This window comes from Talpa occidentalis, unplaced genomic scaffold (assembly GCF_014898055.3).
Source record: "Talpa occidentalis isolate TD23 unplaced genomic scaffold, MPIMG_talOcc4v2.1 talOcc4.10, whole genome shotgun sequence".
Taxonomy (NCBI): domain Eukaryota; kingdom Metazoa; phylum Chordata; class Mammalia; order Eulipotyphla; family Talpidae; genus Talpa; species Talpa occidentalis.
Genome location: NW_023600993.1, coordinates 60,064,077 through 60,079,568, shown reverse-complemented (window position 1 = coordinate 60,079,568; position 15,492 = coordinate 60,064,077). Strand labels below are relative to the sequence as shown.

The window sequence follows — 15,492 nt, the reverse complement described above, 5'->3', positions numbered from 1 at the left end:
GCTTAGGTTGTGTTCATTTCCTTTCCACATCCCTGTTGTTCCTTTCTGCCAGGGATCATGCATGATCTATGAAGCTTGGGCCTCTCAGTGGGAAGGGTAATACCCAAATTCCCAGGCTCACCCTCTGGTGATAATTTGCAATTGGCTCAGAGGAAGAACTCTGTGTGTAATGGGCATTGGTGTGCCCATTTATCTGTCAGCCCACAATGGCCTTCATTACTCCACCCTTGCCTTAGATGCAGCTTCTGCATGGCTACCACATATATGGGCTCTTGTTTTGCCTTCCTGGGTGATTTGTAAGTTTACTCTAAAGTTCTTTTTTCTGGTGTAAAACCTTGTACAGAATCCTTCCTTGCTCCACCTGGTTATTCTTTGATCTCTTCTGAGAGGATAAAGGGACCATTCAGTGGGCATGCTGCCCCAATTGCTGGGTTCTCAATTTCCTGCATCAGGGATTGCCAAGTTCCTGCTGCCCTGGGTTCTACCCAGGCCCACATGCTTAACAGGAACCCTCTTCCAAGGAATTTTGCAATGTCCTGTTCTTCTATTGGTGTGACCTGGGATGTTGACCTCCACTGCTGGCAAGCTCCCCCTTGCCTCCTTCTATCCTTTGCCCTCAGTGCCCACTGACTTTACTTCTTGAACTCCCTAAGGATGTCCTGGAGCTGTATATAGCTGGTTTGAAGCATCTGGATTTTTCTGGGAGCACACATCAGTGTTTTTTCTAATGGTTTTCAATAGAGAAGGTGATTGCAGCCTTTTTAGTCCATGTTGTGTTGTGTGTGAGTATTCCATTGTTATGTTTTAAGTAATATACTTTGTTTTGCTAATTGCTTTCACATTTTTTCTTTTGCTTTTCCCTTTAATAATGAGTGACATGAATAATTTTGCTGTATCAGTAGTCAACACTCAGCCTGACACTCTCCTGATAGGGACTTGTAAATTCTCCATGTCCTGTTCTCTTAATGTCTGTAGTATGTCATTGATGTCTTGATTAATTGCCACTCCTTCCACCAGAATTTAACCTCTATTGAAAGAAGAAACTCTATAAACATCATATTATCTATCCAAGAATGAACAGTGGCAAGAATTTGGTAAAGGTAAGAAATAATTAAAGCAAGTATTATAAACAAACAAAAATTTATTCAATATAGAAATGAAGCTGACTCAAAAACTGTTTAGACCTGTGAGTTTCTGTTAGTAGACCATCACCACCAGACACTGTTATCTCTAATGGTATAACAAGCAGAGGGATTCCTCAAGGCATCAAAGTACATTTTCTGGAACTTTCAGAAGGAAGAAACTATGCCATGTTCTGTACAATTATGGAAAAATGCCTCTCATCCCTCCTTCTTCCTCCATCTCATTTCACTTGATGTTAGATCATTTTGTGGTGGCCCTGAAACATGTGGTCCCAATACCATCTCTACCAGGAAATTTGAAGGAAAGATTTCTTTTGCTTTTCTCCTGTAGCCCTGCTCTCAGGCAGCATGACTGTGCTCTTAACCTGCTGGATCAAAGAAAAATATCCATAATAAATTTCTGAATGTGTACCTAGTATTTCCTCTGTTAATGGTCAAATTTTGCATGCCTGAGCATTAAAAAAATAAAAACTAAGGCAGTATAGATTGTAAACTTGATTTTTAAGACTCAGTAACTCCCTTAGTAACTCTTGCTTCTCCATTTCTTACCCTTGTTTTCATTTATTTCTTGCTTTCTAAAGCATAACAAACCTGATATTCAAATGAGTTAGTTCCTCTCCTCTCCTCATACAGATATAAACATGTACACATTTTAGCATTAGCAATAACTGTAGTTAGTGCTCCACTAAAATACAAATGTTGGCTTTTTTTGGTACATTATTGGTTTTTTAGTTAATTAATTTATATATATTTTACATCATTGTTCTTTTTTTTTAAATATTTAAAGAGCAGGTTTATTAGGGAAAGGGACAAGTTTTGCTGAGAGAGGCCTGCATGGTTGCTGGCAGGCGGCCTTGACAGGTCACGGGCAGGCAGGAAGCTGCTGCCCTGCAGAGGGAGAGAGTTGGTGAAAAGAGGCACATGCATAGTCACAGGTGGGCAGTGGGAGTGCTGTCCTGGGCCTGTGCAGAGATGGCATTGATATAGTCCTTTTCTCTTTGGGAGGGGTCACTCCTCCGTGGAGTGGCCTGCTTGTTGCTGATGTCAGGTAACAGGCAAAACTAGAAAGGGATTAGAGATTCCAATGTTCGCTATTTTTCCTCCCTCAGGTGTAGTCCCCATAGATTTTCCTCTACCAATTCACCTGTGCACCATCATCACAGTCCCTTGTGCTCTTCACTCCCTTCCTCTAATTCCTCTCCCTCCCCTGCAGGATGTCTGTCTTTGGTTTATAATTATTTGTTTGTTTTTGTTCATTTTGTTTTGTTTTGTATTGTTATTATTTTTCCCTGATGTCTTATTTGGATCCCCTATATTTCTCCTGTAAGGATTTGTCTTTTTTGATTACTGAATAATATTCCATTGTGTATATATACCACATCTTCTTGATCAAGTCATCTATTATTGAACATTTTGGTTGTTTCCAGGTTTTACCTATAATAAATAGAGCTGCAATAAACATAGGGGTATGAATCAATGTTTTTGTGTCCTTTGGTTAGATCCCTAGGAGTGAAATTGCTAGGTCATATGGTAGCTCCATTTTTGGTACACTGAGGAAGCTCCAGACAGCTTTCCATAGTGGTTGGACAGTTTGCACTCCCACTAGCACTGTAGGAGAGTTCCTTTTTCACCACATCCTCACCAACATTTGCTGTTGGGAGGTTTTTTTGTTTTATTGTTTTTATATATATGTGCCATTCTTACCAGAGTAAAATTCATTATTGTTTTGATTTGCAATTCCCTGATTAAAAGGGATGTTGAACATTTTCATTTCCTCTTTAGAAAAGTCTTTTAAATTCTTCTGTCCATTTCTTCACTTGATTGTTTAATTTGTTCTTGTTGAGTCCTATGAGTTCTTTGAATATCTTTATGATCAGTCCCCTGTCAGTTGTATGGAGTGCAAAGATATTTTTCCCACTCAGTGGGGTGTCTCTCTGTTTGGTTAATGTCTCTTTTGGTGTGCAGAAGTTTTTCAGTTTGCTGTAATTCCAGGTGTTCCTCTTTCCTTCACATTTTTTTACTTTGTCTTCAAAGATGTTAATGAGATAGATGTGTGTATTTTTGTGTCTTACCTATATTTTCTTCTATATATTTTATGGTTTCAGGTCTCATGTCCAGGTCTTTTATCCATTTTGAGTTGATTTTTGTACATGTTGGGAGGTAGTGGTCTAGTTTCATTCTTTTATATGTGGTGGTTCAATTTTCCCAGCACCATTTATTGAACAAACTGTCCTTGTTCCATTGCATATTCTTTGTTCCTTTTTCAAAGATTAGTTGTCCATATATGTGCAGCTTTATTTCTGGGCTTTCTGTTCTGTTCCACTGGTCTGTGTGTCTGTTTTTGTTCCAGTACTCCACTGTTTTAATTATTATGGAATCGTAACATAGTTTGAAGATTGGAAGTGTGATATCTCCATTCTCCTTTGTTTTCATCAGTAAGAGCTTTGGCTATTCATGTTTTTTTTTTTTTTTTTGTGTTTCCATATGAATTTAATCAGTATTTGTTCTATTTCTTGAAGAATGTCATTGAGATTTTTATTGGAATATCATTGAATCTGATTGCTTTTGGTAAGATGGCCATGTTCATAATGGCAATTCTTTCAACCCATGAGCAGTATGTCTTTCCATTTTTTTGTGTTTTCTTTTACTTCCTTTAATAGTGTTTTATAATTTTCTTTGCATAAATCCTTTACCTCTTTTGTTATTATTCCCAAGTATTTGATTCTTTTTTGTTTCAATTATAAAAGGGATGGTTTTCCTGATTTCTTATTCTTCAGATTGATTGTGTATAGGAAGGCTACTGATTTTTGCATGTTGATTTTGTATTCTGTTACTTTACTAAACTGGTTAATTATTTTGAATAGTTTTGCTGTGGAGTTTTTAGGGTTCTCTGTATATATTATCATGTTGTCTGCAAACAGTGATAATTTTACTTCTTTCCCTGCGTGGACTACTTGTATGTCTTTCTCTTGTCTTATTGCTCTGGCTAGGATCTCCAGTATTATAATGAAGAGTGGTAGTGAAAGGGTTTTTTCTTGAGGATTTTTGCATCAGTATTCATTAGGGAGATTGGCCTGTAATTTTCTTTTTTGTGTGTTGTCTTTGGTTTTGGTATTAGTGTAATGTTGGCTCTGTAGAATGTATTAGTAGCATTTTTTCTTTTTCATTTTTTTTAAGATTTATTTATTTACTTATACAAGCACTGGGTACAGTCAGAAGTGTGGGAGGGTGAGAGAATTCACCAGAGCCAGAGCGGGGAACAGAACAGGCAGACTGATGAGGAGAGGTATGTCGAGCCATGTGGGATGCTCACCAGTGGCCAGGGATCGAACCGGCACTGCAGAGGCTGCGGGTAGCTTCACAGCCCAGTGCTCAACCACTACACCACCAGGGGAGGCCCTCTTCTTCATTTTTTTGAAAGAGTTTGTATAGGATAGGACTAATTCATTTCTGAATGTTTGGTAGAATTTATTTGTAAAGCCATCTGGTATAAGGATTTTGTTTTGGGGGAGTGTTTTGATTACTGCTTCAATTTTGCTGCTTGTAATTGGTCTGTTTAGGTGTTCTATTTCTTCTTTATCTAGCTTTGGATGATTATATCATTCTAGGAATTTGTCCATCTTTTCTAGATTATTAATTTTTTTTACATATAAGTGCTCATATTAATCTTTGATTATTCTTTTGATTTCAATGGAGTCTGTTCTTATTTCTCCTCTTTCATTTATGATCCTATTTATCTGTGTTTTCTCCTATATTTTCTTTGTGAGCCTGGCTAGAGGTTTATCTATTTTGCTTATTTTTTCAAAGAAACAACTTGTGGTTTCATTGATCTTTTTGATTTTTTTTTAATTTCTATTTTGTTTATTTCTTTTTTGATTTTTATTATTTCCTTTTTTGTTGTTGTTGTTCTTTTTCTAGTTTTCTTGAGAGGGGAGATTATGTTGTTTCTTTGAGTTCTTTCTTGTTTTTTGATGTTAGCCTGTATTGCTATATATTTTCCTCTTATTACTAATTTTGCTGTGTCCCATATGTTCTTGAAATTGGTGTTTCCATGTTGTTCAACTCAAAGTATTTTTTCATATCTTCTTTGATCTCCTCTTTAGTCCGGTGGTCTTCCAGTAGTGTGGATTTCAATCTCCATGAAGTGGAAGGGTTCCCTGTTTTTTTTTTTTTTTTCATGATTTATTTCTAGTTCTATGCCTTTATTATCAGAAACAATAGTGGAATGATTTTGATCATAATGTTTCTCTTGATGTATGTCTTGTAGCCCAGCATGTGATCAATTCTGGAGAATGATCCACGCATGCTTGAGAAAAATGTGTACTCGGAATTTTTGGGGTGCACTATCCTATAGATATCTGGTAAGACTGTGATTTCTATGGCTTTATTTAGGGCTCTAGTGTCTCTGTTGATTTTTTGTCTCATTGATTTGTCCATTGGTGAGAGTAGAGTTTTGAAGTCTCCTACTTTATATGTATTTTTTTTAATATCTGTTTTCAGAGCTGATAGTAATTATCTAATATATTTTGGTGCTCCTTCATTTGGTGAATATATGTTGATGAGTGTTATAGCTTCCTGATCATAATGTAGTGTCCATCTATGTCTCTTTTTACCTTTTTTAATTTGAAGTCTATTTTAGCTAATATAAACATAGCTGTCCCTGCCTTCTTTTTGGTCCATTTGCTTGTAGGATTATTTTCCAACCTTTTACTTTCAGTCTATGATTATATTTTGTAGATAAATGTATTTCCTGGAGACAGAAGAAGTTTGGATTTTGTTTTTTAATCCAACCTGCTACTCTGTGTCATTTTATTGATGTGTTTACTCCATTTACATTTAGAGTTAATATAGATATGTCGGTGTCTGTATTTGCCATTTTTTTGTCTTTTTGTGACTTTATTCCTTGTTTTATTCTGTTCTTCTTATTCATTTCTCAGTTGGTTTTGGCTGTAGGACTTCTTGTAGATTATTTTGGAGTGAGGGTTTAGTTGTAATGGATTTCTGGAGTTTCTGTTTGTCTGGGAAGGTCCTTATTTTTCATTCATAGAGGAAGGAGAGCTTTGGAGGGTTAAGTATTCTTGGTTGGCATTTTCTGTCTTGAAATTTTGTCTTTTTTATTGTGGGTAATATACTCAGTCTAACCAACATAGCATTACCTCTTTCTGCTGTCACCTGAAATTTGTTAGTAACCCTAACAAAATAATTTTTGGCTTATGAGACTGAGCAACATTTTGCAGTGAAGCATTTTGAATGTGGCAATAAGAATATATATATATATATATATATATATATACACACATATAGCTAGATATTTAGATATATAAATATCTAAATATCTATCTATATAGAGAGATCTACATATATATAGTCATAATTTTATATTTTACCCATTTACTTAATTTGTTAGTAACTGTCATATTTCCTTTATTTGATACCATATTTGGCTCCAAATTACATTATTCGAAGAGTAGGTATCTGAGCAGTTTTGCTCATGGTGTGACTAAACCTGGAAGCAACATCAATTGGAGCTTGTGGTAAATGCAGATTTTTAGGCTTCACATAGTCTTTCTGAATGAAGACCTCTGGAATTGAAGCTTATGAATATGTGTTTTTAACAAAGCTTCTGGTAATTGTAATTCAGGGAAGATTAAGGATGATTTCTCTAGAGAGGTGAACAATTATTGATGCTATCTGTATTATCTGAGTATCAGGTTAGAATAACCAAAACTTATGCGACTTTTTCTCCTTGGTCTCACAAAGTAATACAAAACAAATTGCCAAAGCTCTTGTTTAAACCCAGTGACAAAAGCTCTAGTGAATTCCTATAGCCCAGTGGTAAGTTCTATGCATTTGGTACTCTCAAGCCTTGTAGCAAAGAGGAAATCTTTTTCCACTCTGGCTACCTTCCGGCTCCAGGGCTGCAAAAGTTTTGATGAATCTCAATTTCTACATTGATAGGATGTTGATATCACTTCCTATGACATATTAAATGAACAAACATTTCATGTTCTGTTCATGAAATGAACAGAAAATATTTCTGTGAAGCATTGACACATGCTAACTCACAAACTGGTGGCCAAAGGGCAAATAGAAGGTGATGAAAGCAAATTATGATGGTCAAACTAACAGTTTTTAGATATTTACTTTGAGTGTATATCAATTGCCTAATGTTAAATTAATGACTGGTAATCACCATAGTTGTCTATGGAAAGCAGAGTTAATTACATTTATTTATTTATTCTGCTGCAGACTGACTAAGGCTAGGAAAGACTTCTTTTTTTTCTAGAACAAAACAAATTATCCTTCATATAACCCACTTACTTTTTTTTTCTTTATTTTATTCCATTTCCAGCTCTTAACTCTTTAAATATGTCAGTCTGAACATGGCCATCTTGGCAAAAGTTTTCTCCTTGAAATGTCAAAGGTATTGTGGCAAAAAATACATTTCTAGAGAGCTGATGATCTCCTAATAAACATTTCTTTAGCTCAGCAGAGAATACATTTTTCTTAGTAGTGTCTTCTTTTCACAGTGTGAAGATTATCCTGCTTGGCAGAAAATATAGAAATAGGATTTTGAACAGTTTGGTTTTTCCCATAGTTTCAGAAAGACACTCTTTTAGTAACAGACAGGTATCAGAAGCTCTAGGAACACTCTCTGTAGCTCAGAAAATCAGTGGTCAAAGTAAAAATAATCAAGAATTTCTTGTTGCTCTCTGTTCTACACAAATTTGTTACTTATTTTTAAAAGCTATATAAATGGACTCTTTTGATCATTTGCTAGATTCCATATTCATAATTTTATCTCCAAGTGCATGCAATTAAATTTTTCCTTTCCTTCTATTACCATGCCTTATGTCAATTTAACTACTGTAAGTACCCAGATTGGTAGAGGAAGATTTGGTCCCTCTTCCATACAAAACTAGGATGACAGTAATATTGTTTGCTATAAAGAGTTAAAAATAAAGCTTATAAACAACTCAGATATTATAAAGCATTCAGATAAAAGATTAGTTACATGTAATATCAAATATGTTACAATCAATATTCACACAATAATTTTACTTGGCCTTCTATGGATTTTGAAAATGTGTCAGTTTATATAATGCATGTTAGCAAGTTATTATGCTAGCATGATGGTTAAGTCATATTTAGTATAGTGAAAATTATAATTTGTCATATGTCATATGTATTCTTAACGCCAACTGAATGGCTAGCAGTTAGTTTTGTTAATAATCCCTCCACTTCATTGCTTCATAAATGAAAGTAAGAATAGTAATAAAACTACTAAAAATAGTGCCAAAGAGAGTGTCAAATTGGGGAACAGGTTACTGTCTATGAATTTTCACTTAAGCACTGAAAATTTCAAGACCATTCAGGCTCAAAGTGCAACTACAATAAGGTTATTTAACAAACAGGAGATTAGGAAAACAAAAGATTTCGTAAGGTCACAAGTGGCCAGCTTTATCACCCTAGATAGTTTCTGTAGTATCTAGTAGTCAAAAACAAGAGTCTCTTATGTAAAATAGTGTCTTTCCTTTGATGAGGACCTGGAACTGGTCTGCACCAGTAAGCAATAGACCAACATTCAATTTGTGGTGCCAACTGGAGGTGATCACCAGGGGTGTTGGTGAGGTGACACCACAGAAGCATACAGCAACTGTCTGAGGGCTGGGCTGCACAACACTGGATGTCCGACTATACAGTGCTGGACTTGATAGCATCCGGAGGCAGTACTGGGCAATCACAATGGATTGCTCTCAAAGGTGACAAGACACAGAGTTCCAGTCAATGTAAGCAGTGCTAGTTAATGTAGGTCAATAATGCTTGTCACCACCTATCACCAGGAAGCAGTGTCAGAAACAGCAGTTTTTTAGGTATCTGTGAGTATTGGTGTGAACCAATAGCCAACAACTCTTTGAGACACCAGGCCAAGGCTTACAGTGTTCCTCACATGTAATGTCAGAGGTACAGCAGCCAGTCTCTGCAAAGGCCTATAGATGTCCAGGGATCTATGGAATTCTGGAGGTCTTGGAAAGTCTTCAAGTTTGCAGTGGTCTGGAGGTCTTGGAGCCTAAGGGGTTTTCAAAGTCCCACAGATGCTGTTTGCTTGAATCCCCTCTCTCTTGGACACATGTGCTGAGTCCTCACTCTTTGGAGGCCATCTGCTGAATGAATAAAACTGAGTTATTCATTACCTTATATCCTCTTCAAGGGCCCCCAACCTACAAGCCTGATTGGACCACTGTTCAATCCTAAATGTGTGATTGGTGCTAGTTAAACACCAATCACACTTGCTCTATTTTCAATCTGCGTTATGAACTCAAGTCCTTGCCTGACAGAGAGTTTTAACCTGATTGGTCCATTTATTATCCTGGTACCCAATACAAAATGGGAAATCCCAGTGCCTTCCCAGACTCTAACTGCACTGAGGCTAAGATAAACTCTTGAGCTGGTGGGCCTCCCTGGTGGCGCAGTGGTTGAGCTCTGGGTTGTAAAGCTGCCCACAACCTCTGCAGTGTTGGTTTGATCCCCGGCCACTGGGCGAGGGTCCCACGTGGAGTGCAGACCTCTCCTGCTGCCTGCTGCTCCCCTCAGCAGTGTACTTCATCTGTCTGACTGCTCTGCTCCCTGCTCTGGCTCTGGTGAATTCTCTCACCCTCCCACTCTTCTGACTGTACCCATAAATAAATAAATAAATAAATAAATAAATAAATAAATAAATCTAAAAAAAAAAAAAAAAACCCTCATGAGCTGGGGCAAACCTCAGTGGAACTGGAAGCATATTGCACTCAGCTCCACAATTCATGGAGCCCTGTTAGAGTACTGGGTCACAGGACCCAGTGACTGCAAGGTGGATTGCATTTAGGAGTCCCTCATGTTGGCCTAGTTCACTGTGGGCCTATCTGCCTACAGCCTCAGGGAGTCACAGCATTAGAGCTGCTACAGTAGGGACTGACACTCCTCCCAGCAGGCCCAAAGCAGGGGCTGTGGGTCTTGGGAGTTTGCTTCTACTATGGAAGCCCCAGGGACACTTGCACTTGGCTGTGGCAGGTGGGGAAATGTCTGCTGTTGCAGCTTTCGAAGAAACTTGGACACTTCCCACAGGCAACATGTTTGTCCACAAGACGACATGTTTGTCCACCCTGGGAAGCTCCCACTGAGCAGGCCAAGCAGATGGTGCCAGAACCCCAGGGATTCCAGTGTGCCAAACTGGTGGGAACCAGGGGAGAAGCTGTCCACAGGTAGCAAGATAAGATGGTAAGTTCCAAGCTAAGTTCCAAGAAAGCTACCATGCCCCACAGCCTCTAGGCACCACAGGGATCCAGTTTCAGTAAGAATATTACTACCCAATTGACAGAGACTTTCAAAGACTTAATGTAATAATGCATGAAATATCACATTGTCTGTCCTATATATACAGAATATAGATGTTGCAAACCACCTGCCTAAAAAAATAAATAAATAAATTATACATAATTTTTGTCATCTTTAGATTCTTAGAACTTTTTAATTCTTTCCTCCCTAGAAATCAAGTAATGTTTGCATAGAAATTCAAATTGATACAAATAAGGATATTAGACTCATATTTTTGCAAATTTAATGGGTATCAAGATGAATTGTATAGACTTTTATAGGCTAATTTTTCAATAAAAGAGATTGCTTCTTTCTGAATATTTATGAAAAACTAACTCAAGCTTTTTTATGTTTCTTCTTATTAAACTATACAGTAAATTTTATCATGAAAGCTCACTAAGTCATATAATAGATGCTTCGCAGTTCAGAAACTTATTTAAGCAGCAAAAAACATGAAAAGTTATAAAATATAAAAGAAGCAAGACATTCATTCAATATTAACATTATAAAATATAACAAGATTGAGAAGATATTAATAACAAGTCTCACAATATCATGTTTTATGTTTCACAATAACATCATTGTGAAAGAGTTGGAAGTAGAATGAAAACAGGCTATCCCTTCATTCATATGTTCACAATTGTTTTGAAGTAAATAGAACTGCATGAAAAGTATATGTATATTTATGAGACAGGCGTTTAAAGTTATTAGAAAAGCATTTGAAAGAGATTTTCATGTTGAAACATGTAGAGAAACATAGATTGAATGAATACACAAACCACAAGCTAAAGATACACCTGGGAATATCTCAGCTTTTTGCTCTAGTATGATAACTCTTTTGATGAACTGTTCCTTTGGAGTAAGTACACTACTGCAGGTAAAGTTTAACCTTGAAAGTCATGCATCTTTGTAAATTATTAAGATCATTTATATGTTTCAAGTACCAACATCTCTTTCTTGAATTGCTTGTACACAATGAAATGACTGCTGGGCTCATGGCCTTGTGACTTGATAAATTAAGTCTAGAGTAGATTAAAAGGGACATTATTTGGAAACATAGTAGATGAGAGAAATGAATGACAACATTTAACCTTTATTAAAGTTAACTGTATGCTAATCACCATAATGGAATATGTGTCAGTCTCATATATTGTCACTGTGAAATATACTCAATTAAAGATGAATTGCTGATTCTGGAAAAAGCATTTCATGACCTATATCACCTAGCTAGAATGAAATATCCAGTAAAAATCTACATAAAAACTGTCCCTTTATCCAAAATGTGCTAGTGGTTGGGGACAAAAAATTCCCATCCATTGTCAGGCCTTTTGTTCTTCCAAGTAATTTTATGTATGTACATATGTATGTATGTATGTATGTATGTATGTATGTATGTATGTATTGTTGAAGAACTGGGCTGTAGGAAAGAGGTACAGAAGGTGAGAGGATTCACCATAGACATAGTGGAGAGAAGAAAGGTGGAATTGGGCCTCCCCTGGTGGCGCAAGTGGTTGAGCGCCACTCTGTGAAACTGTCCGCAGCCTCTGCAGTGCTGGTTTGATCCCGGCCAGCAGGCGAGGATCCCACATGGCATGGCAGACCTCTCTTGTCTCGCTAGCTGCTCCCCTCAGCAGTGTATTTCATCAGTCTGCCTGTTCTGTTCCCCGCTCTCTCTTTGGTAATCCTTTCACCCTCCTGCGCATCTGGCCTGTACCCTGGCTCTTGTATAAATAAATAAATAAATAAATAAATAAATAAATAAATAAATAAATCTTAAAAAAAAAAAGAAAGGTGGAATTACTGAAAGGAGAGCGGTGAGTCAGACAGAAAGGTGGAATCACTGTTAAGGAGAGCGGTGAGTCAGACAGGAGAGGTCTGCAGTACCATATGTGGGTTAGCTTCCTGGCTGGGAATCAAATTCTGGCTTTAGCAGGGACAGCACTGAGACTTAACCCCTAGGCCACTAGGAAAGCCCTATTCTGAATAATTTTAAATTTGGATTATTGGGTCCTTGTAATTGCATTGACTGTATGGATCAATTTGAGAATAAAAATATTTTCTTTAAACATTCTGGCTTCATGGACTTGCCTCAGCAGCCTGGACACCTGCCCAGATGAACTACATCAGGATGAAATGTAGGATATGGGATGTGGGATATCTGTCATCAACCCCAGCAACCTAGACACTGGCCTGGGCAACCCATGCTCAGTTAAGTGTCTGGAGATCATGCTCCTGGATCCCAATTTTCCAGCCAGACAATCCAAACCTGGAAGGGAGCTTCAGGAGTCACCCACTTACCCCAGGAGCCTGGACACCTACCCTCATAACACACCTCTGGTACAAAAGTTAAAGTAAATAATAGGGAGAAAGAAAATACAAATAGCCAAAGCAAACCCTCTGGGGAACATCACGCAACAACAACAAAAAAATCAATCTCTAGAATCCAACAACACTGATATGAAAAAAATTTTTCTTCTTATCTGATGACAAATTCAAAATTGGCATAATTAAGGAAGTTAAATAATTTGAACAGCATAAACAAAATTCAGAAAAAACACATGAGAAGATGCAGAAGCAGAAAAGAATGCTGAGAGGCACATAACAAACAGAAGATCGAGACTGAAAATTTAAATAAGAAAATGAAGAAACTGCAGGTAGTAAAAAAGTTCAGTGAAGGAGACAAATCGTTAGGGAAATAGAAATCAATATGGAATAATAAATAAATAATATAGAAGACACAGATATATAAACAAAAAGAAAAAGAGACAAAGTAAAATGTGAAAGAAACACTTTGAGAATTATCTGATACCACAAGGAAAGGAAATATAAGAGGCCTAGGAACCCCAGAGGAAAAGAGAGAGAAAGGAGTGGGAAAACTCAAGAAAATAATTGAATAAAATTTCTCAAACTTGAAGGAGGAAATGAAAATATGCATACAGGATGCTAAAAGGACACCATCTCCTTTAATGAAAGGACATCTGTAGCAAGCCACATAGTAGTAAAACTTTTAAAAAATAATAAAATTGATGAGAGGGAAGAAATGGAAAACCTATAATGGAAAAACTGATTAGGCAAATATTAGACTTCTCTGAAGAAACACTACAGGCAAGTAGAGAATGGAGTGATATAGTAAAAAAAACAAAAACCAAACAAACAAAAACAAAAACAAAAACTCCAAAACAAGAAATACCACCCAGGAATATTTTACCCTGAAAAGTCTCCATCTCATAAGAGGGAAAAATAAAGACATTTTCAAACAAAACCTTTGGAAATTTGCTACAACCAAACCCTTGCTACAAGTAATATTCTCAGGAGCATTAGCATCTAGTCCAAAACAGTAATGAATACGAATAACTTAAAAAGGAATTAAATAGAACCACAAATCAATGAACAAAACAGCAGTAACAGACTTCCATATATCAATAACCACTATCAATGTTAATGGACTAAAGTCACCAATAAAAAGACACAGAGTAACAGATTAGGGAACACAGTCCGACCTTCTGTTGTCTCAAGGAAACACACCTAATTTCCAGAGTTAAACATAGATTGAAATAATGGGTTGGAAAACAGTTCCGCACACAAACAACTTGGAAAAAGAAGGAAGGGATAGACATAATTATATCAGATAAAATAGATTTCCCACTAAAAAATGTGAGGAGAGGCCTCCCTGGTGTTACAGGGGTTATAGACAGAGCTATCAAGCTACAACCAGCCACTGCAGCAGGAGTTCGATCCCCAGCCCAGGGAGCTGACCCACATGGCACAGCAGACCTCTCCTGCTGAGCCCACTGCTCCCCTCAGCAATGTATTATAGTCAATCTGCCTGTTCTGCTCCTTATTCTGTCTCTGGTGAATCCTTTCACCCCACCTCTGTACCTCTGGCTTACACCCCAGTTCTTGTATGCATAAATACATAAATAAATCTTAAAAAAAAAACTTTTAAAATAAAAAAAAGTGATGAGTCATAGATAGACACTATGTAATGGTCAAGGGGACAATACACCTGAATGAAGTTAAATTCATCCAATGTAGGGACTCCAAAAACACATTTGATTTCATGTCTGAAAACAGACATTATTAGAGAAAATACATTTGTGGTAGTTGACTCCAACAACCCACTTTCACCAATGGTCAGATCAATGAGACAGAAAATAAGTAAGGACACAAAAGTCCTAAACAAATATGTAGACCACCTGGGCCTAACAGGTATTTATTGGACACTACAGCCCCCCCAAAAAATAATTAAACATTTTTCTCAAGTGCACATGGATTATTCTCCAGGATCATCCACATACTTGTCCCCAAGACAAACATTGACAAGTACATGAAGACTGAAATCATACAAAGTATCTTCTCTGATCATAAAGGGATAAAATTAAAACTCAACTGCAAAAAGAAGGAAAGGAGATCCTCTGATATATTAAGACTGAATAACACAGTGCTGAAGGACCACTGTGTTAATGAAGAAATCAAAGAAGAGGAAAAAAGTACCTTCAGATAAGTGCTAATGGAAACACAATATTCTAGAATATGCAGGACAAATATGCTAGATGAAAATATATAGCAGATCCCATCAAGAAACAATAAAGAAGCCAAAGAAACAACCTAGTCCCCATCTCCAGAAACTAGAAAAAAAAGAACAAAATAACCCAAAGGCCAGTAAAAGAAATGAAGTAATAAATAATAAAGTAAAAATCAAAATCAACAAACAACTATAAACCAGAGACACACTACAGGGGTGGGGGGGAGAGGAGGGATTAGGGTAAAAATAAGGGGGGTGCAATTGCATGGGGAATATAACCAAAATGAAAATGCATACATTGTGCAAAAATGAAAAATGATGTAAGAATTATATAAAATAAAATATTTAAAAAATAAAAAAAATAAACCAGAAATAAATGAAATAAAAATAAGACAATGGAAAGGTCAATGAAACTAAATATTGGTTCTTTGGAAAAGTAAATAAAATAGACAAACTTCTAGCTATGTTCAC

At 36.7% G+C, this 15,492-nt stretch overlaps 1 long non-coding RNA gene across 4 annotated transcripts in view; it reads right to left on the bottom strand.

Annotated features, from left to right (window-relative positions):
• Positions 1 to 1,167: 1,167 nt before the first annotated feature.
• The window catches only part of LOC129145888 (uncharacterized), a 105,953-nt gene continuing 91,628 nt past the window's right edge, over positions 1,168 to 15,492 (bottom strand). The window contains exons 2-4 of one of the 4 annotated variants that reach the window (XR_008552033.1): positions 9,082 to 9,307; positions 7,464 to 7,685; positions 1,168 to 1,510 (exon numbers count right to left, since the gene is read on the bottom strand). This is a non-coding gene — a long non-coding RNA (uncharacterized LOC129145888). Of the gene's footprint in view, positions 1,511 to 7,463; positions 9,308 to 15,492 lie in introns of all 4 variants that reach the window. The other 3 variants (XR_008552026.1, XR_008552024.1, XR_008552025.1) reach the window with 3 other exon arrangements.